This window comes from Lathyrus oleraceus, chromosome 5 (genome assembly GCF_024323335.1).
Source record: "Lathyrus oleraceus cultivar Zhongwan6 chromosome 5, CAAS_Psat_ZW6_1.0, whole genome shotgun sequence".
Taxonomy (NCBI): Eukaryota; Viridiplantae; Streptophyta; class Magnoliopsida; order Fabales; family Fabaceae; genus Lathyrus; species Lathyrus oleraceus.
Genome location: NC_066583.1, coordinates 99631069 through 99655342, shown reverse-complemented (window position 1 = coordinate 99655342; position 24274 = coordinate 99631069). Strand labels below are relative to the sequence as shown.

General features: G+C 33.5%; 1 non-coding gene across 1 annotated transcript; it reads left to right on the top strand.

Moving 5' to 3' along the window:
• Positions 1-23119: 23119 nt before the first annotated feature.
• Positions 23120-23191, top strand: TRNAD-GUC (transfer RNA aspartic acid (anticodon GUC)). Its single transcript has one exon. It is a non-coding gene; the product is annotated as a tRNA-Asp (tRNA).
• The last annotated feature ends 1083 nt before the right edge of the window (positions 23192-24274 follow it).

Sequence of the window (24274 nt, the reverse complement as noted above, 5' to 3'; positions counted from 1 at the left end):
CCATGTTGAAAGGAAAGAACTTTCCAAAAGAAATATAGAGAGAAATGTTGTTCATAGCTGCATATTTGTTGAATAAGTGTCCAACAAAGAAGTTAAAAAATATTACACCTGAAGAATTATGGTCTGGATCAAACCAAATATGATTCACTTGAAGGTGTTTGGTTTGGTTGTATATAGACATGTTTCAGATTAGCTTAGAAAGAAGCTTGACGACAAATGAGAGAAAATGATACTTGTTGGTTACCACTCTATGAGGCTACAAACTTAATGATGTAGTTAACAAGAGATTCGTAATCAATAAGGACTTGACTTTTTGTGAGTTATGGGACAAGAAGCATGTTGTAACCAATGAATCGAAGGGTTACAACAATGTTGGAACTGTAATTGTAGTGTTTGAAAGGGCAGAAATTGCAGCAGGTGAAGTCTAAGTTGAAGAAAATGTGATAAGATCAATAAGGCAAAGAGGCATGCATGTGAGATTACAAGATTGTGAGTTGTTCTTGGATAATGAAGTGAACGATAATGTTGATCTTGTCCATTTTACGCTCATGGATGAATCCAAACAGGTGAAAACAGGGGATGCATTAACTGATCCAAAGTGGATATATGCAATGAAGGAGGAGCTGGAAATAAATTGAAAAAAAATAAGACATGGAAACTAGTTGATCTACCTCAAGGAAAGAAGTCAATATTTGTAAGATGGGTATACAAAGTGAAGGGAAATTCCAAAGGTGAAATAATCAAGCATAAATCTCAATTAGTGACAAAGGAATTTTAGCAAAGAGGAGGCATAAACTTTAAAGAAGTATTTTCATCAATGGATAGAATTAAAACCATTAGGCTAGTTGTTAGTATTGCAAATAGCAAAAATTAGTCCTCTACCAAATGGATGTCAAATCTGCATTTTTGAATGATCCTTTGGAAAAGAAGGTGTATGTGGCACAACCACATGGTTTTATTGTGAAAAATCAATAATACAAGTTCTATAGATTAAGGACGACATTGTATGGACTAAAGCAAGCACCAAGAGCTTGAAACAAGATAATTTATAGGTTTCTAAAGGAGATAGGATTTGATAAGTGTGTGTCTGAACGTGTATGTGAAGAAGGATAGAAGCAAATGAGTGATCATCCTATGTTTCTACGTTGATGATTTACTAATTACGGGCATCAAAGAATGTGACATTACCGAATTCAATGGTGATTTAATGAAGGAGTTTGAGATGATCGACCTTGGTCTTATGACATATTTCCTTAGCATTAAGTTCCACAAGTTCGAAAAGAGACTGCTCATGCATCAAATGAGGTATGTTTTTGAGATATTGAAGAAGTTAGAAATGGATCATTGTAATGTGGCCATTACCCATGCATAACCATGGTTGCAACTATCCCATAATAAAGACGAGTAGGATATTAATCCAACGCAATACAGGAGGCTGATTCGATTATTGGGGTACTTGTGCAATACGAGGTTGTACTTGAAATATAGTATGGGCATAACGAGCAAAATTACGGGGAAGCCAAAGGCATCATAATTGACAATAGTCAAGAGAATTTTGAGATGTGTCAAAGGTTCGGTTGGATGCATGATTCTATTTCCCATAACAGAGAAAAATATAAGTTGTAAATTGCTTAGTTATACTGACTCAAATTGGTGAAGAGATATAGATGACAGAAAATCCATTGTTGGATGCATCTTTATGTATGAAAAAACATCAATCTCTTGGTGTTCTAAGAAGGAATCAATTGTGGAACTCTCTTCTTCCAAGACCAAGTATATTGTAGCGTCTATGTGTGTGTGTCAAGTTGTATGGTTGATAAATTTGATGAAGGAATTATGCAACGAAGAGTATGAAGTTGTGACATTAATGATAGACAACGTTTTCACTATAAACCTTGCAAAGAATCTCATTGCATATGGGAGAAGCAAACATATAGATATGAGATTTCACTACTCGAGAGAGCTTGTGAGTGAAGAAAAATGAAGTTAGAATATCAAAAAAGTGAAGATCAAGTGTATGGATTTTTAACCAAAGGAGTGACAATTGAAGTGGTCAAGAGGTTGAAAAATCACATGAGTATGGAAGACTTGGAGGACTTTAATTAAGGTTTTGTGTTGTGAAAAATGTAATTCAAGTTGGAATAACCGGTTACAACAGGGGTGTAACTGGTTACCACCCTTTTCAGCAACAAAAATATCAAACTGAAGCAACATGTAACCGGTTACTAGTTTGGTGTAACCGGTTACCACCTTCCAATTTTTGATATCTTTGAAGGCGGTAGAATCTTGTAAACAATTACTTTACAGGTTTGATCTAACCAATTACATGATTGGATTTTTTTTACTTGATTAGCCGGGTATATATATATATATATATATATATATATATATATATATATATATATATATATATATATATATATATATATATATATGAACGACAACCATTTTCATCCTAATTATCTTTAATTCTCTCACTCTTTCCGTATTCTCTTGTTCATTATTATCCCTTATGATTGAGGTTTTGATCCAACATATCCAACCCTTCACTGCCTAAAGTTTTCATATTCAAGATAATTTCTCATTAGATAATGATGCTTAAAAATATTATATTATCATTATTTAAGTTTGATTATGATTTCTCTTTTTATCATTTGAATTGTTCTTCATCTTCGACTGCTCCCTCCACTTGCACACCATCTTTAACAACTCCTTGCTAGGATACACTAAATTCTCTAGATAATACAAAGTATTTAGCAATGAAACTTCAATTATTTAAGAATCGATGCACATACGTTTTGATTAGAAATAACTACAAAATAAAAAGTGAAATCAAATGCTAGAATGTGAATATTTCCAAATAGCATGCGAACCAAAATCAACAACCTTTATGGAAGATGCCTTTGGTGAAGAAGCACCTCCTAAAACCTCTAGTATGACATGTGATTTTATGAATAACGATTTTATGAAGATCTAATCATTGGACCAAAAAATGATCCTCTTAGAACCAACTATTCTTTTAGAAATAAATACTTTATGGTTTGGCTAATCTCTAGATAAAACAAACATCCATATATTAATCTCTGACCAACGATGATTGCATAATGTCAATGCAACAAGATGATGATGAAAGAACTCACGAAGTTTCTTAGAATCCAAATCGACCACTGAAATGTTGGGGGTTTATATCACTCAATAAATGATGTATATAAAGTTAAACATAAATAGAAGTGTTTAAACTTTCAACAAAAATTGTGTATAGAATGGAATCACTTGATGCTTTGAGAATATTCTTTCATTCTTCTTGAGTAATGAAGAAATTTTTTTTCTGGATGTTTTGTTCTTGAAAGGTATTTTATTTTTTCAAAGTTGGTTCTCAAAAGAATATTTTTCATGTTTAATGTTTTACTTAATTATGAGAGAATTTTAAGAGTATATAGAGCTTCATTAATTTGATTGTTGAATGTTAGAATCAAGGTCATTGTGGTCCATCATCCTATAGAACACGATAATTTTACGATCTTATACTCACAACCAATAACCAATAGCAGATCTTGCCTAAAATAATTAATTATCTTTAAATTTAGAAATTAATTACTTACTAACCAATACTTCCTCCGTTTTTTATTATAAGTCGTTTTTGACTTTTCACACGTATTAAGAAAGATAATAATTATGTTATGAAAAAGATAAATTATGAATGATTTTACAAAATTATCCTTCATTAATAGTATTGAAAAGACAAATTGACATAATTGAAAGGAGAGAGAATAATAAATATTTAAGGGTATAATAGGAAAAATAACATTAATGATTCATTGGTATTATAAAACGACATATATTGTGGTACAAAATATTTTTCCAAAGTGACATATAATAAAAAACGGAGGTAGTATTAAATAGTATTCCTTTTTCCTTAATTATTTACACATTATAACACTTATAATTGAGACTCCATAGTTATCATCAACTCATATTAAATTCAACTCGGTCGAAATGGGATTCAGAAAAATGAGAAGTCATTATTATTCAAAGTAAAATTATAACTGATTATTTAATTTAATATGCGCATTGACTTCCTTTCCGTCAAATATGATTGAATTTGATGTGCAATTTCTTTTTAATGCTTCTACGAACTAAGTCAAATTAATGTCAGTATATTAGTTCATCGGATCTTGTTTATAGAAAAAGTTTAACTTTTTAAATTTATTAAATAATAAATATATCTTGATTATTTAATAGTGATTTTTTATATAAATAAAATCAAAGATAATATTGAATAGTATAATAGTAAAACAATAATACTAATGAGAGGAATTCTTATAATATTATAACAGTATGTTAATATAATATCATAGTTTTGAGGAGTGGCTACCCGCCAATGCTCACAAGAAAAAATTATCGCACATTACTTGTACCGATGTGTGGTTTGCAATTGATACCTCTATACCTTGTGTAATATTGCTAAATGTTTATTAATTCATTTCGTTGAGAGAAAAAATATTAAAGTTATTATTCAAAAATAAATTTTCAAAAATGGTCACTAGAGGATAAATCAACATAGGATAACAACTTGGTCTTTACTAAAGGTTAAAGTGTTGACTACGTAGTTGTCGCATCTCGAAAAAAGAATACGACTTTGCGATGCACGACGTACGTTTGTGAAATAATTATAGAATCGTCACCGAATTTTATTTATTCCCCAAAAGAGAAAGATAAAATATCGATAAAACCCCTAAAAGAACGACAATGATATGGTCGCGCAACCAAATCGGGTTCGGGAGTCGATTACGAAAGAGGAAAGTATTAGCGCCTCTCACGTCTGTTGTACTTAGTGAAACCGTTTAGTTAGTTATGCACATTAGTGTTTGCTTTAAAATGTTGGCTTTCTAGAATTATTAAGAAGGGAAAATAATAAGACCAAAGGTTTATTTTTTATTAGGGTACCCGATGAGACTTTGAATCTCGCTCGCACGTATCTCCGGATGCGATGGAAAACTCAAGGCTACATAGTTATGGGTAAAAAAATGTTTGTTTGTTGGTCGATTTTAGTGAAAGCTATTTTGTCACAATCGAAGGAAAAACATTGTTTACCTAAAACAATTTAGAGGAGCAGGCGTTTGCATCACATTGAATAAATTTTTACATATCAATATTCACAGGAAAACGTCATTTATCTCAACTCACACATTTGTGGACGAAGGATTTTTTTGCATCGTCTCGAGACGAAATATCTTTTGTTTAAAAAAAGAGTTAACGATCATGTTGTAGCGAGAACATAGTTTGATGTGTTGGGATATTTTTGGATAGATGACGAGAGCTTGGATGAGCGAGATATCCACCTTGTATCCTAGCCTCAGGAGCTCCTGATATACAACATGTTCTTTTTTCATCTTATTTTCCAAAGGGTTTGATACTTTTAGGTATTTTCAGGTTTTTCATTCGGAAAAGATTTGCATCAATCGTATTGAGAGTTTTTATGGGACGGCGAGTACTCGGATGGCCGAGATATCTATCTCGTATCCTACCATCGGGAGCTCGTGATATATAACACGTTCCTCTTTCATCCTTATTTACAAAATGATGTTCAATATTAATAATAATTAAGTGTTTTCGATTTTATTTGGAAAATAGTTTGACGTTGGATTAACAATTTAATTTGAGTTTGCGAAATGGTTTGAAATGGTTGATAATGGTTTTGAAATTATGTTGGATCGTTGGTGAAAATGGTTTGAAATGAATGGGAAGTGAGAAATCGTAACGGAAAGAGTACGGATTGGATCGCGAGGGGTGTGAACTCAAACGTAGTGACATAAACTCTAGCACGAGATGTAAATCAAATGCCACAAGTAAATCAAATTGAATATATACAAGACATTAAACTAGATAAAAGGATACAAATGAATATAACATATTTACAGCACATACCCATCATAAATGAATAAAAAAAAGTAAAGCGAAATGAAAATATGCACGGATTAAAAATCATGACGAAAAGACACGAATTAATGTCGCGTAGGTGAAGACGTGCAAAGCTACCACAAGAAATCAAATCTGATTTAAGCGTAACGACGTTGGATCGTTATATCTTAACACAAATCGAATGGAAAATTTCTAACGCGTAAGAGGTCATCACAAATAAGATCGAGAAGCAACAAAATATAAAATCGTGTAAGCAAAAGTTGCAAGTCAAAATGCAAATTGGTAAGAAGCACAAGTGCCGATTGCCGTTATGCTAAACCATCGGAGGCGCATATAAGATTGAATCGAAATGTAATAAATAATAAAAATCAATGAAAGCACAAGTTGCAAATTGAAAGTGTGAATTGCTAAGAAGAAAAAGTTGATTACGCAAGGGGAAGGTATTAGCACCCCCCACTTCTGTTGTACTCAATGGGAATCGTCTAGCTAGTTTGTGCTTAAGTGTCTGCTTTTGATTTTTTTTTGGATTTCTCGAGTTATTAAAAGGTTTAAAAAGAAAAAGAAAGGGGTTGCGAAAACGATTTTATTAATGTGTCTGAAGAGATTGCGGGTCTCGCTCCCACGTAAATCCAGGTGCAATGAAGAACTCAAGGCTATGTAGTTTTGGGTAGAAAATGTTTCTTTTTTGGTCGATTTTAGCAAAAGATATTTTGTCACAGTCAACGGAAAAAAATTGCTTGCAACCCAAAATAGTGGAGGAGGGAACGTTTACATCACGGTCGAATGGATAGACATATCAAGATTCGTGGGAAAATGTCACTAGCTTACGTACACATATAAGTGGACAAAGCATTGTCTTGCATCATCTCGAGATGAAGTATCTTTTGTTTGTGAAAAAAGGTTTTGAAGATCACACGACAGTGAGAAAAGAGTTTGATGTGTTTGATGTATTTTTGGGTGATGACGAGAGACCGTATGGTCGAGAACTACATCTCGTGTCCCATCTCTCAGGAGCTCGTGGACTACACCACATTCCTTTTTCATCTTATTTGTGAAAATTGTGAGGGAAAAGGATTTTAGTTCTTGTTTTAATGATGTCAAACCTTTTAGTAGCTCATACTGTGCATTTTGGCCGGTGTCATCATATCGTAGAGTGCATTCATTCTTTAACATACTCAAAGTATTAGTTCAATGTGTCTATGTATATAGGAGCATCTCATATATGTCAATATTGTACTTGATCATTAATGGTACCTTAGGTCCATAAGAGAATGGTTTGGATTGACCAAAATACATCTTAAAAACTCAATTTTGACCATTTAAAATCTTTGAGTCGACTAATGCTTTGGAGCGATCGACTCATTCATGCATATCATTTTCTTTATAACTCACGGGTCTGATCAGGTCGAGTCATAGGTCGACTCATTTATGGAAAAACAAGATGAGTCGACTCGTCTCCCTATTGCGATCGACTCATAACCTGTTTTATTTGAATTGTGTTGCTGCGGGTCTGAACAGGTCGAGTCTCAAGTGTGAACAGGTTGAGTGGCCGCTGATTTCACTCATTTTTCTCTGTGTATTTTTGCTAAAAGTTCTGCTGTGTTTTTCACTTGGTCCATATATATATATATATATATATTCTTTAGTCTCATTTTTATCTAAAGAACAAGAAAAGTGAAAGATATACACTAAAGTTCCTCTTCGTCTTCATTCTTCATTGCATGTTTCAACAACTACACATAACAATTTTTGTTGATCATAGTGCAGTGTTGTGGTGATAACGTCCAAATAGGATTGTGTATCTTGGTTTGGGTAGAGGTTTTTAATGGGTTTTTCTTGAATAAAATCTTAGGGTTTTATCCTCCAAGATTTGGGTGGGTTTTGCACAAATCTTTGCTTCATAGATTCAGTTGAGTGAAAGGTTTGAAGAATGGTGGGTTTCTTCGAACGAGTAACGGTAACCGGAGGATTGTGAAGAAAGGTCTGGGTTCAAGCGTGTCGCGGTCGAAATCAGCCGAGCTAGAGTTTTGGAGAACTTGGAGTTCTTGCAATAAGGTAGCTACAATCGGAGGTTTGTTCGGAACATTTGAAGCACTTGGTTCAACTTAAACCAAGGGGAGAGAAGTGAATAGGATCTACAATAACACTTAGGTTTACTTGGTGGTGATTATTTCTTCTCTTGTATAAACTTTGCAATTGATAATAAACATCTCAATTCTAGTTTTAGAATTGGGGGCAGACGTACCCGAAGCGAGGACAAAATGGGAACTGCCTAAACAAATTTGATGTTGTTCTCTCTTTCTTTAACTCTTTAATTTCTGCATAAGTTGAATCTTGAGTGAAACTAATTGGTAACTTTATCTCGCTTAATTGTTGTGCATTAAAGCTATTTGGTAAATTATTGCAATCACTTTGGTTGTAACTAAGGAAAATTCTACAGAATCAATTCTAGTGAAATTAAGACTTGGTGTAGTGTGCACACCAAGTGTTTGCTAAAATTAACTTCACACAAGTTAATCAATATTTTGCTTGTTTTCTCATTGTTTTAATTCATCATTGGTGGTAGCTATATCAAGGATTTGTGTATTTGATTGATTAGTTAAGATTGTTGTTGATTAGCTTTATCTTAGTCATTCCATTAGGTTTCACGCATATCCGATCTTTCCAGTAACAAATCGTTTAGATGATCGTGGTCTAGGGAGCTTTCACAACCTTTAAAAACAATTTTAAAAAATGCCAAATTTTTAAATACGTGATCTATTCAACCCCCCCCCCCCCCCTCCTCTTCTAGATCGGTACTATCGTCTAACAAAAGTAGTCTAATATTTTTAGGTCTTTTTGGTGTTTATTTGAGAAAATGCACTCAATGTTGACCGAGGTTTGTTTTGAGATGTGGAAATGACTAGAGGACGATGAGTGTTTGGATGGTCGATAACTACATCTCGTATCCCAACTCTCAAGAGCTCGTGGACTACACCCCGTTCATTTTCATCTGATTTATTGAAAAATGTTAAATAATGATTAAGTATTTTTTATTTTCATTTGGAAAAAGAGCTTGACGTTGGATCAAGTGTTAGATTAGCGTTTGTGAAATGGTTGACAAAATGGTTTGAAATATTTTTTTGAAAATAGCTTGACGTTGGATCAAGCATTTGACTTGCATTGCAAAAATAGTTTGGAAAGTGATTTGAAATGGGTTGGAATCGATGGTTATAGATGATGGATGCGAATAGTAAAGTAAATAGTGTGAATTGGATCGCAAGGGGGTGCGAGTTCAAGTGTAGTGATGCAAACTCAAACACAAGGTGTATCAAATGCCATAAGTATCAAATCAAATATACATACAAGCATTCAACACAATTAAAGGGATACAAAAAGCATACACAATATCTACATCACAAACCTACGACAAATGAATCAAGAAAGTAAAATGAAAAGAAAAAATGCATGGATTAAAATGATGAGGCAAAGACGCAAATCAAAGTCACATACACAAAGACATGCAAGGTTACCTCGAGAAATTAAATTCGATCTAAACATAACGATGTTGGATCGTTGTTCCTAGCATAAATGGAAATAGTAAGTTGCTAACGCGTAAGCGATCATTGCAAATACAAATTGAGAAACAATAAAATATAGCATCATGAAATCAAATTTGCAAGTCGAAACACGAATTGGTCAGAAGAACAAGCATGGATTGTCGTTATGTTAACCATCGGACACACATACAAAATTGAAATGCAACAACAACTACTAAAGTGTCACACATAAACCGATAAAATCAACTATTAGCTTACTACACTTAACATGATCATTGCAAAATGGATCAAAACCATGTGAATGCCAAAAATCCAAAAATGTTGCTAACACAAGAATGTGATCATCACAACCGAATTGAATTAACATAAATGTGACGCATCATGCACACATATATTCAAACAATGTATTGAGATGATTTAATCTGGAAAAAATAACGGAAAGCGTAAATATATCAGCAGCAACTCACACATATTATTAATGTTCAGTTACAACCGTTATAACAATATTACAGAATAATCAACACAACCAAAACAAAATAGCTAGCATAACGCCACGATATCAGAATGCAAAAATAAACAACCAAATATTAAACAAAAACAAAATGTAATGAGAAAGAAAATTTTAAATCGAACGTAATGAACTCGAGTTGTTGTAAAAGTGGCGCTACTGATTTGTTTTGTTGCTTGTGTTTGATTTGTGAAATGGTGGAAAGAAGTTGATGAAGAGTGATGATTTTTGTTGGGGTTTTCGTGTTCTTTCATGGTGAGAAGTTTGTATCAAGTTTTTGCATAGAGGGCTTTAGTGTAGTGTTGTGTAATGAAGGTTGGTGTGGTGAAACAGTTTGACAAAGTGGTTGTTCAGATCTGTTTGGTGGTGGTGAAAGGTTTAATAGTTGGAAGGAAAAGAAGGTTAAAAGTGACGTGATATGAAGTTGTGGTGGTTGAGGGAAGGAGTTTGACATGCCGCAAGCACACGACAAATGCCAAGGTAGTAAAAAATATCGAACCTCAAAGACCAATGGTTAATTACCGATTTCTATCCTTTCGGTGTCAAGCTAGAGCAACCGAATAGTGGGAAAAAGAGTGACTTAAGTGAAAAAGCACTTAAGTCAAAACAACTTATTTGAAAAAACACTTTTATGAAAACATCTTAATTGAATAAAAAACACTTTATATATATATATATATATATATATATATATATATATATATATATATATATATATATATATATATATAACATGACTTATGGTTGTGACTCCTATCTTAGACTTCTCCACATGACTTAAGCATTTCTATTAAGAGAATCCCGACTCAGTTTATAGAAAAATAGATTATTATGACAATACCTACTTTCGCTGGCGCATTGCCCTACCTCTAACGAATGGAACGCTCGTCGGCTTTCACTCATGCAGAAATGTTAGTGGTCATTACTTCAGACTTGAATGTTTAAAAACTATTTTTTGGTGTTCACCCCTACCCTTTCAGCATAAGGCGAATGCCTAACAACACTTATACTTTCTTGGCGAGGTTTGAGTTAAAAATTCATACTTTTAAAATAAAAAGGATGAAATTCTTGTAACTAGCTTAAGTTCATGCGAATAGTCATACGATAGGGTTCATAAACCTTAATGCCTAGTGGACTACTCACTCATGGTGAGAAATGATCTAATTAAAGCAATTACTATAGAAAAAGACATAATTGAAAAAAATATAAATAAAGCGATAAAGAACCTGATTAAATGAAGGAAATTACTTGATTAAAATTCAGGTTCAGTGCTCCAATGGAGACTTTTACAAAGAGCGATAAAAATAAACGTAAACTAAAAAATCCTGGATACTAAACTAAGTAAAAAATCTTAGTTTTATAGCTTATTCTAAACATGAACAAAACATCAACTTCTATTCCTCTTAAAAACAAAATAAAATAGAATCCAAATAATCAAAAGTCTTAAAGTAGATGGAATCGAGATGGAAAAGGAAACAAATAAGGGAATGCTCGCTTTCCTGTTACGGCCCGTAATAGCCATTACTGATGGTTGTAATATGCCTCTGGTAAATGTAATGGGGTGCTTCAAAATAGGGTTGGAGGGTCATGCCTGTTATGGCCCGTAATAGTCATTACGGGTGATCGTAACATGCCCCTGGTTTTTGCATGGAGAATTTCCGATTCTTCGCCATTTTCCGCATTTTGTCCACTTTTCGACCTTCTTTCGCTTGGAATGCTTATTATGACCTGAAAACAAAGGAAATACAATATTGAAGCGTAAAACATGGTAAAATGAAAGGAAAGTGAATGAAAACAGTAAAATATTAAGGAAAAATAACTAATAAAAACCACTTATCAAAGTCGAAAATGAAAATAGATGGAGTTTTATGGTGTTCGTCGGAGGGTGGCGAAGTCGGCAGTTGAAAGGGTGGAAGGTGGAGGGTATATTGAGTGTTCTTACATGGAGGTTAGGAATTGTATGGTGGTGTGCATGGAGATGTGAAGGAGCAGAAGTGATGTTTTCTTGTCGTGGTATGGTCGAAAACAATGGGTAAGTGTTCTGTTTGGTCGGAGAAAGGGGTTTCACTGCACGTAAGTTTGTTTTGTGAGGTGGAATGGTGAGGAGGGAGTAGAAATTGAAGGTGGCTCATGGTTAAAGTTGATGTGGTGTTACGGTGGAGCTAGGTAGGGGGTCACCGAAGGGAGTTAAGGATAGTCTAGTTAGGTTAGTTGTGTTGAGAAGAAGATGTACATGGACTGTGAGTAGAAGAGGAAAAGAAAAAGTGGTGAGCTGCTTAGAAGATGGTCGAGAAAGAAGATTAAAAAAGATGAACAATAACTTTTCTTTTCAGCATTCTTCTTCCCGAGAGACTAGGTTTATCTTTTTATTTTTCACACTTTTTGAATTCCGACCTCTCCAAATCTGAGGGTCGCGTGGTGTGTGTTGTTTTTATTGGTTCATTCTCAATGAAAAATCAATTCAATGTCAACACACTTAACTCATATACTAAGTAAATCAGGGTTACTATGTTTAGCTCTTCACAAAAATACCCCTATAGACTTCAAAATATGATGAAAAAGAAACTCAACAAAATCACACAAATATTTAATCAAAATCAATAAAATTAAACTACATACATCTTTATTCCTATTTATTTCTTATGAATGTGTTAAAAAAACAAAAATAAGATGACTCAAAACCGATTAAAAATCGGGCGTGGAAATGCTCGAAAAATTAAAATGAATGAACTAAAATGACCAACGTGAAATAAACTTCTGAAAAATAGATAGGTTTTGATTAAATTTTGAATTAAAAAATGCCCGATTGAAAAGGCTCAGGCGGATCAAAATGCGACCACAAAAGAAATCTAAAAAATAAAACGAGTACGACAGGTTAAACTACATGAACAATAGATTAATAAAATTTGCGTCTGTAAGCTCGATTTTGAAATTTTTCGTCCGCCAATTTTATGTACATTTAAAAATTGATTCAATTGGTCTATTTGTAGTTCTGAAAATTTATTCGGGTAGACATTTTAAACATTATGCGAGATGAAATACATGTGATACTATGCAGGTGAGGCGAATGTCATGATGAATGTGTCGATTTATTAAATGAGGAGCAAAATCAGGGTGTGACAAGTGGATGGAGGGTGTTGAACAGAGGGATAGGATGGAATAGGCGTTAACGCAAATGAACAGTGGAGGTATTTATGATGGATAGTAATGAGAGGGAGAGAGGCTTATCGAAGAAGAAGACATTGAAAACCAAAAATGAAATTCTGAGAGCTTTATTTTTTTGACCTCCTTCTGAACATGTTTTTTTAAAGAGGGTCACTACTTTCTCTTATTATCATTGTGAAATTTTGAGAAGAAAATTAAGAATTCTACTCCAGTTGGCCACGTGAGAGTTTGTGTGCCTTTCTTTTCTAATTTTGAAATTAATGACCACAACTTATGAGTTGACTACCGATTGGTTCTTGTGTTGGTCTCTCGTCAATTTCCACAACAACTTAGTATATACCAAAATTATTAGGGTCACCAAATTTGAGTAATGACAAAAGGCCCCTCTTGGTATTTTGAGAGATACAAGGTTACCAAATTTGAGTAATGATAAAAAGGCCCATCTTGGTGTTTTGAGAGATACAATGAGTCTTAAACAAATAGAAAAAAAAAATCGAACAATTTTAACAAATCGAAATAAAATGAAATGAAAACAAAGCTAAGTCTATTTATTTTTTATGAACACTTTGATGAAAAAAATAAAAGGGGTTAAAATGAGTAAAAATTGTGCACGAAAATGCTCAAAAAATTACAATGAATGCATTACAATGATCTATGCGAAATAAACTTTTGGAAAACAAACATGAAAAGATCCAACTTTGAAGTAAAAATTCCCGGTTGAAAAGGCCTAGGCTGATCAAAATGGAAACGCAAAAGGAATCGAAAAAATAAAACGAGCACGCCAAGTTAAACTATGAAAATCATAGATTAATATAACTGACATCTGGAAGCTCGATATTGAAATTTTTTGCCTGCTAATTTTGCGTACATTTGGAAATTTATTCAACCGGTCTGTCTGTAGATCCAAAAATATATTATAGTTGACATTTTAAGCATTATGCGAGATGAAATGCATGTTATGCTATGTAGGTGAGGCGAATGTCATGATGAATGCGTAAATTTATTGAATGATGGGAAAAATTAGGGTGTGACAGTTGTCTGTATTTAAGTATCTCCGACCAGATAATATGAAGAAGGACGCTTTTCATATGATCACGGTGGGAGATAGTTAAATATTAAAGAACCCAAATTTTATCCCTAATGAAATGATATGCGATGATATGTTATGAGTGAATGAATGACCCTTTTTTTCTGTTTTGGTTTACTAGGGAGATGATGCGAGTTAGATGAACCCTATCATGGTGTTTTATGATGGATGAAGAATGGAAGGTGGACCTGTGGGGAATGATGGCAATATGTGTAATAGTGATCCACAGGAAATGAAAAGGACAATGAAAGTGAAGACTCATTGGGGATGACAATTCGCTAGAGAATTCACTTGGGAGTATTCAAAGGTGAATGTTATCAACTAGTCAGAGATGACAAGCAAACACTTTAGAATACTTGAGAGTTTTAGAGATTTCTGACAAGAAATTCATCAAGCACAAGGTTCTGAAGTTTTCTAGCAAGAAAATCATCCAAACAAACTAATGGAGATCCCTAAAAAGGAATCATCCAAGAAAAAACTTGGGAGCTTTATGAAAAGAAAGTCATCCACGAAAAAAGAAACTTAGGAGATTCTTAACAAAGAATTCATCCAAGACAAAACTCGAGAGCTTTCTGACAAGAAAGTCATCCACGTAAAAAATATATTAGAGTTTTCTAACAAGAAAAATCATCCAATCTTCTGGGAATTCCTTTAAATGAAAGAGTCATACTGGTGATTTTCTTAGAAATAACAGGACAAATAGAGCACAATCTCTAACTGTGCCAAACAAAGCTGGAATTTGAAACTGCTAACAATAATTGGACTTTTGCAGGATGCCAATAAACATATTGAATTTTGGAATGGATACCAATAATAATTGGATCATGGAAGTATGCCAATAATAGTTGTACTTTTGTACCAATGACAATTGGATTTAAAAAAAATAGTGACAGTGACAACTGGACTTTAATCAGCGGCAATGACAATTGAACTTTGAAGATGATGCCAGTGACAACTGGACTTAAGAATACCAATAAGAATAGGATTTTAAACAGGGTTATAGTGACAATTGGAATTTAAAGATACCAATGACAATTGGACTTTGAAAAGAGCGCCATTAACAACTGGACTTTGCAAATAATTTTGGTGACAACCAGACTTTAAAAGTGCCAATGAAAATTGGGCTTAGGAATGATGTAGGTGACAATCATACTTTTAAAAATGACCTGCCAGATGAGAACTGGACTTGAAGGATAAATTACCAGACGGGATCTGGTGTTTTGTTTTTTTCTTTGTCAGACAAGAACTGACTTTCAGATAGTCTACCAGACGAGAACTAATTTTTTCTGATTTATTGTCAGACGAAAACTAACTTAAAATGGGCTATTAGACATGAATTAGTTTTGAAAACCTGACTACAAGACGGGAACTGGAGTTGAAAATAGGCTACCATACGGGAACTGGTTTTAAAAATTAACTTTCAGATGAGAATTGACTTTCAAATAGTCTACTAGACGAGAATTAGTTTTTGGTGTTTATTATTTCATGATAAGGATATATGCTCGATGAATGCGATGATATGCATGACTTGACACTAGAGAAAAGTGACATGATTAATGTATGAGAATGATTTATTCAATGACTTGAAGGTTTCCAAAGATGCCCATATGGTGGGTAATGGTGGAAAGGTTTCTTTTGCAGCAAAGCTTCTTTGTTAAAAGGCAAAAGGTTATTTGATAAGGTGTTAGCATGACCCCCTAACACTCGTATTGAACTCAATGGTTGTTGACGTACGACAAATTTTGCTTGAGCAACTTGAAAGTATGGAGAGGACTTACCCCTTTATGACTCATCTTACCCCAGCCTTTAGGTCTTTGAAGAGTTTACCTCGAAAGGAGTTTGGAAGCAGCTTGTCACAACAAGACCTTTAGACGGTTGTCCCCAATGCTTGAATTTTAAAGTGGTCCTTAACTAACCGACACTTGGAGTGGTAGACTTTTGATTGACTGAACTTTGGAGAGTTGGACTCATTGAGCTCTTAGTGGTGGCTTGCCCCATACTGAGTCTTGAAAAGATTTTCTCTTTGACTAACCCAATCTTGGGGTGGATGGCTCGGATTGACTGATGCTCAAAGTGATTTTCCCCTGACTGGACTTCTTTCACCCAATCAAGTTTCTCAACTGACTGCACATTGTTAGTATTCCTTTGATGCTAAGTGTTGACTTATAGTTAAAATAGTTCATTAAAAAATGGTAATTTTGATGCAATGCTTATGCAAAATTTTGAAATCAAAGTTTATTGATATCAACTTGGTGAAATACAGTGAATGGGTCACTGATCAGAACACAATGTTGATCTAGCCGTTCACATTATGGAAGGTGGAATGATCAATTTAAATGAACAACAAATATCATTTGGAGTGAGGTTAACACAACCTTGTTGTAGTATGATTTCAGAATAAACATTGTCTCAATTAGGCCTTTTAAGGGTTGTAACATGGACTGGCTCACGGTTTTTGAAACAAAATGATATAAGGCTCAAAATTTAATTTTAACCTGTCCCTTCTTCTTGGTGACCTACAGTCCTACGTTCAATTAATTTAACGTACGCATTCAAATCTCAAGAGAGTTTGAAAGTGTAAGATGATGAGTCAAGATGAGATTCTCTTGAAATGACAATCACCTTATTTTGTTTTTCTTTGTTTTTGTTGAGGATTTTAATGACCTCTTTTGATTGATTTTTATACCTAATTTTGTCTGGACCGGTTCTTTAAAGATTTTTGTCCACCGGTATGCCCTGGTTTTTTCCTAAGTCATATTTTGTGGTATTCGACTTAGTTGGGTTTTTTTTTTTTTTTTTGAAAGGTTGTGACTTCCTTATTATTAGAAGATGAGGAACAACCAATATAATTTCTCTTGGATTTTTTACTGCCTCTTCGACACTTCAAGATGTGTGTGAAGGATAACATGTGGTTGATCCTCAGGTGGGATGTTTTCTTTCATTTATGCATTCCTTCTTTCTAGATTGTTGCAAGGCTTATGTTGGATTTGATGCTGATTCTGATATCCCGACCTTTGGATCACTTATTTGAATAAGGAGAGATCCAAGTTTGCTGGTATGACACTCTAGGCATTGGTTGTTACCCATAAGGATAACATCACACTAGAAATGGTGACTGCCGAAAAGATGGAGGACCATAAGGTCTTGTTGGTGCACCATGAGAATACTCAACATCTTCCATGACTGTGTTAATTTCATCATCTTCTTCCTCTTAGGAACTGCTAAGGGATTCATTCTTGCTAGCCTGGTTGCTCGAGGAGCCTTGGATTTTTCCGCTTTTGAGACCGCTCTCAATGCATTCTCCCACTATCACCAAGTCAGAGAAGCTTAATGATGCACTTCCTACTAATCTTTCATAGTACGGGCTTTACAAGGTATCCATGGCCATGTCAACCAGTTCTTTATCCAAGAGTGGTGGTTACACTTGGGCTGCCAATTCTCTCCATCGCTATGCATATCCTTTGAAGGATTCGTTGCTCTTTTGAGATAAACTTTGCATTTGCCTTTAGTCTAGAGCCATGTCCAAGTTGTACTTGTATTACTTCAAAAAGGCGTTACCTAGGTCCAACCATGACTGAATATGGCTCATTTCTAACTTCATGTACCAGGTCAACGATGCCCCACTCAAACTATCTTGAAAATAGTGAATCATCAGCTTCTCATCGTGAGTATAGGAAGCCATTTTTTGGCTGAACATCACCAAATGGAGAATTGGGCAAATATCCTCTTTGTACTTCTCAAAGTTGGGTACTTTAAGTTTATGGGGTATAACCAGGCCTGACATCAAACACATGTCATCAAGTCTCATTGCGCTAAATCCTTCCACAACCCTCAATCGTTTCTCTATATCATGACTCTTTTATGCGATTTCAGCCACTTGAGAACGCTCCATTTTTGTCATCAGGTGGTCACCTTAAAAATTTGGCACGTTCCTTGTAAATTAGGACTCTCTTCATCAATGTGAACAATTTTGTTCCTTTGCACAATGGGGACCATATTAGACAACTGGATATGCACCAACTGAGGTTGAGTAGGAACATCCATTTATGGAGGAGGATATTCAAAGGGAATATCGTACATAAGGTTATTTACCACAGTAAAGCCTGATGGGGGACCGACATTCTCTGTAACAACATGTTGAAGATTGTTCTTTGTCATAGCTACCAAATCTTCTAATATTTGGTCTACCTGGCCTTTTAATACGTCTATATTTCCTCTTATCTCTGCTTGATCCTGCTTCAAATGTTTTGTTGTCCTTCAACAGCTATCACGGGTTTAATACGAGTTTCAGGAAATAAACTGGCTGGTTATGGACAAAGGAGAAATGAGTTTTTTTGGAAAATGCTAGGCATGCATGCTGATGGATGCAGATGCATGAACATTTTTTTTCTTTTATGCAAAAATGCAATGTCATGTTTATGCATATTATTATTATTTTTATATGCAAAAAGAATGCAATTCCATGTGTTTTTTGTTTTGTTTTTGGCAACATGGGTTTAAAGGTCTAGGGTACGGATGAATCTGATTGCTTTTTACACAGGGTTCTCACTAGTTATGGTCTAGGGCTTTGAAAAAGTTTTTAGACGCGTGTCATACCCTCAAATTTACCCTACCTTCACACAATCCTCATAACCCTAATACATAAGCATATGTTCATCATACATCATCTCATGTGCATATACACCCATAATGATCCATAAACTCAAGGCACGAGGTTCATCTAAGAAGCTTCAAGATCCTCTGATCATGTTGAGGTGTGCCCAAGCCAACTTAATACTAATCTTCATCTTCAAGTTCCTTTGACCTTAGAGGATCACTCAAGACATCTCGCTCACATCCAAAACCCTAATTGAGTGGTGAGCCCTCAAGGAAGGCATGTGAAGATTCATCTGGTCACCCAAGGACCGCACCCCTAGTTCTTGACCCTCAATGGCTTGTATAAGTCATGATTCACTTTGTGCCTTGACCATACCATTTAGGACCCATAATATCCAAACTTTGTTCATACCACAACCCCTTGAATCACCTTAATACACCTCTTGCACCCCAAAATCTTAATTTGTCTGGCTATGGCTCTTAATGAAACTTGTGATCCAAGAAACCTTAGTTTGTTCAATCTTTTGATTCTATGCTTTTCCCCACTCCTTCATTCAATATTCCATTAACCTTAAATTCAGGTCATTTTCAACCACAATTCATCAAGCAAACACCCATTTCATCCATGGTACAAGTCTTGGGTTTGATCTTGAACTTTTCACTTTCAATCCCTTGATTTCACCCATGGACTTGACCTAAAATTATCCCACCAAGCACCAAGCCTTATTTTCCATCAATATATGATCATATGAGCTTCAAACATCCATCATCATGCCTTAAAAATCAAGAAATATCAAAATGGCATTTCTAGGTCATGTTAGTTGGTCACATTTTGGCAAGAATGGCCTACCATTTGGTCCAAACCCCATAGCATTTTCACCTTTCAATCTTTTTAAGATCTTCTTTGAGCAAAATCTCCTAATTTAATCCCTCTTAAACTTTGTTTCAAGGTCCAAGACCTATTTCATTAAGCAATGACCTCAAATTTTGGATTGGCCAAGCTGGTCAAAATGCCTAGCTAGACCTAAAATCATGCTCATGACCCCCATTTTACCTCATTGCCATTTCCAAACCACAACTCCTTTTGACTTGGTTCTTTTTGCATTTGATCAAGGGCATTGCAAAGAACATTTGGCACAAGTTTCATGCAAAATGCACGGGCCAATTTCATTTGGCCCAAGTTCAAAGATTGGATTTCATCATGGTGCACCAAACCAGTCACACATAACCAGAATTTGCACTTTGATGCACCAAGCAACCAAACTCATGCGTTCTGATCCCTTTTAGCCCAATATGCATTACATAACATTATGTGACATTTTTAGAAGTCAACATGGTTCTAACAAGATCACATGTGAACATTTCGAGCCAAGGTCAAAAAGTGAAAATTTTCCCAAAATGGTTAAAAGCAAAAACCATAGCATCTCTGATCAAAGCGCCTTGCTTCACCTATATGATGCTAAGGAGCAAAACCAACTGAGTTGAAGTGCAAACAAGGGCAGAAGCAGATAAATTTTGTCCCAAAACTTCCATCTTTGAGCATGCTTCGGACCTTCACCCATTTCTGAGCAAACCTCCCTCTTTCTCTCACCAAACATTTCCCTCACCTTCCCTATAAATAGGGGAAGGTGTTCCATACATTTTCCAAGATTTTCAAGCCATAAAAACTATGCCCCGAAACCACATTTATCCATCAAAAACAGAGTTCCTCTTTCTGTGGTCCAAGTCCTTTCAATCCAAAATAAGCACCCAGAAACCTTCACACCACCTCATTTAAGCTTTCTGAAATACTAACACACCTTGTAACCACCTTCCCTGAGTTGTCCATAGTCATCGGAGTCACCATCTGAGTTTGATTCCGACTAGGTAGTTCCACTCATCTTTTTCAATCAAATAATTTACCCTCTTGCTCGAAATTACTCACTAATGTTTAACCCCATGGTCTAAACCTTAATTACTTTGTATCCACCATTTAATTTAATTTTTAGGTAAAGTCAATTTTATGTGTTCTTGAGAAATTCTCCAAAATGAGTATGGAGATGATAACGGTGAAATGTGGGGAGGTTGAATCCATGAGTGATTCCCTCCAAAAACACGAATTTCAAAAGTTTGATTTTGGTGTTTGGAGGTTGAAGACGACCTCACATGGTCGTTACCTCGCGCGCGTTTGAATTCAAAAATTTACCGTGGCTATCTCTGATTGGCTCATTTTAGCGCGCATGTTTTATTTTGTTTGACCTTAAAATATTATTGTCTGGATGCGCTGACTATCACCACCAGACGCTTGGCCCTCACTATTATTTTTAGTTCCTTTATTTTATTTCTCATTTTTTCTATTTTTGAATCATTTTCTTTCGTTTCGATTTTAATTTTTTCATCACTTATTTTTATTCTGATCAAAATATTTTCAACACATATCCTCATAATTTTTCTCCCTTTTATTTTATTCCACCCTTGGTTTATTTTATTTGGACTTATTTTGTTAACTTTTCATGTCTTGATTGATGATGGTTAATGGAATCTATTAGGTCACGACTTTGGTTACTTAGGATTGATAAAACCTTCAATGCTTCAAATCTATCAATGAATGATCAATGAATCATTCATGATACTGTGATGCATTGATAGGTTGCCTCTATTTAACCATACTTGTGTTATTTGATGCATAGATGAAGTCATGTTTATGTTTCTAACTTATGAATCCATTTGATTTGTTTTGCTTCCATTAATTACTAACCTTCTAATACTTATGTTTCATTGTTTGACTTAATCATTAATCAACTTGCTAACTTGTAATCATTTAGTGATACAATCTTTCATTTGTCAAATCATTGATAGATGGACTTGAGGTTGTATAACTTTCATTGGTTCAAATCTATTGTTAGAGAAAATATTAATAAAACCCCTACAAGAATGATAATTATGTGGTCGTCACAACCAAATCAAATTCTTTGTAATGTGGATGGTTTCTTTGTTGTGTCATCCAATTTTTTTTGACTGTGGTAGATTATTCTGTAGAAATACAAGTGAATTTTCTATGACTTTTGCTGAATCTCTCAATTGGGATGGTTCTATGTTAGCTGAATTTTGTGGAGTCCTTCATGATACAAAATTGGCTTAAAAAAAGGGGTTGGAATAATCTTTAGATTGAGTCAGACTCATCTTTCGTTACTATTTTTTTCATAATCTAAAATAATATTTTCCTTTTATAGTTTTTTTTAAAATATTTTTATTTTCATCAATTTATTTCTTTATATTATATAAGATTTCTTGATTAATTTTAATTTAATTTTCCTTTTTTAATCTTTATTCATATATTCCAACAATCAAATAAATATTTTGTTAATTTTCTTCCAATTTCTTTATTTTATTCTTTAAATTTTAATTCAAAATAGATTTTCTCCTTCTACTTCATTATTAATATTCATGTAATCTTTCGCATTGTTTAATTAATTTTTCTGCAACTAATAAGATTTTTTTTCTTAAAATACAATTGATTACATTCTATAATTTTATTCTATAATTTTATTGATATTTTATAAATCTATGATTATAGTTTTTTGAGATTAACTATTATATACGGTTAATATAAAAAAATTTATACGATCGATTCATTAAAATAATCCATATGCAATTATTTTATAACTAATTAAAGTAAAAGTTAATTTATCACTATCCAACATCTATAATTAACTCTTGTTTTGTATTTTAATTAAATTCTAAATTTTTTTCTTTTGCATTGTTTAAGTTACAATTTGTTATATTCCTATTATTTAATTAATTTCTAGATGACTAATGAATTTTTTAGTGTTGATGTTGCTTATCTTAAAATGCAATTGATTATATAAAACTTAGTTTATTGTTAGGGATTAATTAGTATGTATTGTCAATGTAAAAAGATTTTTACTGTCAATACATCACTATCACCCGTTGCATTACTTTATATATTTTTAAAATAAAAATCAAATATATTTCAATATCCAACATCTAAGATTAATTGATGATGTAAAATCTTTTTACACTGTCAGTGTATTTCAATTAAATCCTTATTTTTGTTATAAAGAATTTTGTTTGTTTATATTATTACTAAGTACGGTCATTGTTGAATTTGGATAATATGGATGAGAAAAAACAAGGTTAGTTGAGAATCTCAATTTGAATGTAACAACAGTATGATGAAATGAAACAATAAACACACGGATAAGAATAGTTTGGAACACACAGCCACGAACGTGTTATCTTCATCATAGTGGTTAGAATAAAATATATTAATAATAAACGATAGGAAAATCAAACAAATGAGTCGTTGTAGTATAGTGGTGAGTATTCCCGCCTGTCACGCGGGTGACCCGGGTTCGATCCCCGGCAACGGCGTTTTTTTTATTTTTCGGTTTTTCGTTTTCATCTCTAAAGCGACGTCGTTTATGTGTTGGCTTTTTAGTTTTAGTTTTTGTAAATTCATCCTGGGCCATGGGCTCTGATTTGGGCTGCAAATCTGTCATATTATTGAATTGATGAACAATAGTTTTTAGGAAATTGCAGTTATTACTTTTTTATTTTATTTTTTATGATGAAGTTATGCTTATTACTTTTTATTGGGTGGTGCACCTGTGTAGTATGAAAATAATATATTCACATTGCGCTAAAATTATATTGTAATTAAATTAAAAAAAACAAATATAACTATTTGTTAAATATTTTTTGTGTTTAAAATGCAAAATAAACAAAAAAAATTAATACCTTTAATTTATTCAACAAATAATATTTGAAATATTAATTGAAAAAGTTATATTGATGACATATATGAGTGAGTTTTATAGCATGATGATATCTCTAACATGGAAAAATTGTATAATTTTTTTTTAAAGAATTTTTGTTATTTATTTATTGGATATTCATATAGCGATATAGATATTAAATTTTACATTATAACTCGAATATTTTTATTTTTCGGATAAAATTTAGTTTATAAAAAATGTTGAGTAAATGTGATACAAAGGTGTTACCACTTATCTCTTATGTATAACATACATAAGAAAAGTAAGTATGTTGAACATATATTTTCAAGCAACATATTATAAAAAGCATATAAAATAAGGTGCTCATGATGGAGATAAACCTAATATCTTTTTGCATAGAAATATAACGGAGAATAATTATTATTGTAATTTAAGAAAATACAATGTAGACAACGAAAGCGGGTAGGGAATGTAATGAGTAGAGTTTAGATATGATATTATAGAACTCGTCTTTATACATGTAAATATTAATGTTTGTACTCATATTTGTATCTTAGAAAATTTTACTTCATATCCCTACGTTTAGTCTCATATCCCTATAATTTTTTAAAAATATCAATTTTATCCTTAATTGATTTTAACCAATTTACTATTTCATTTTTACCATTAAGTTGATACTTCCGAAAATTACACATTCCACCCTCGCATCGGAACTCCT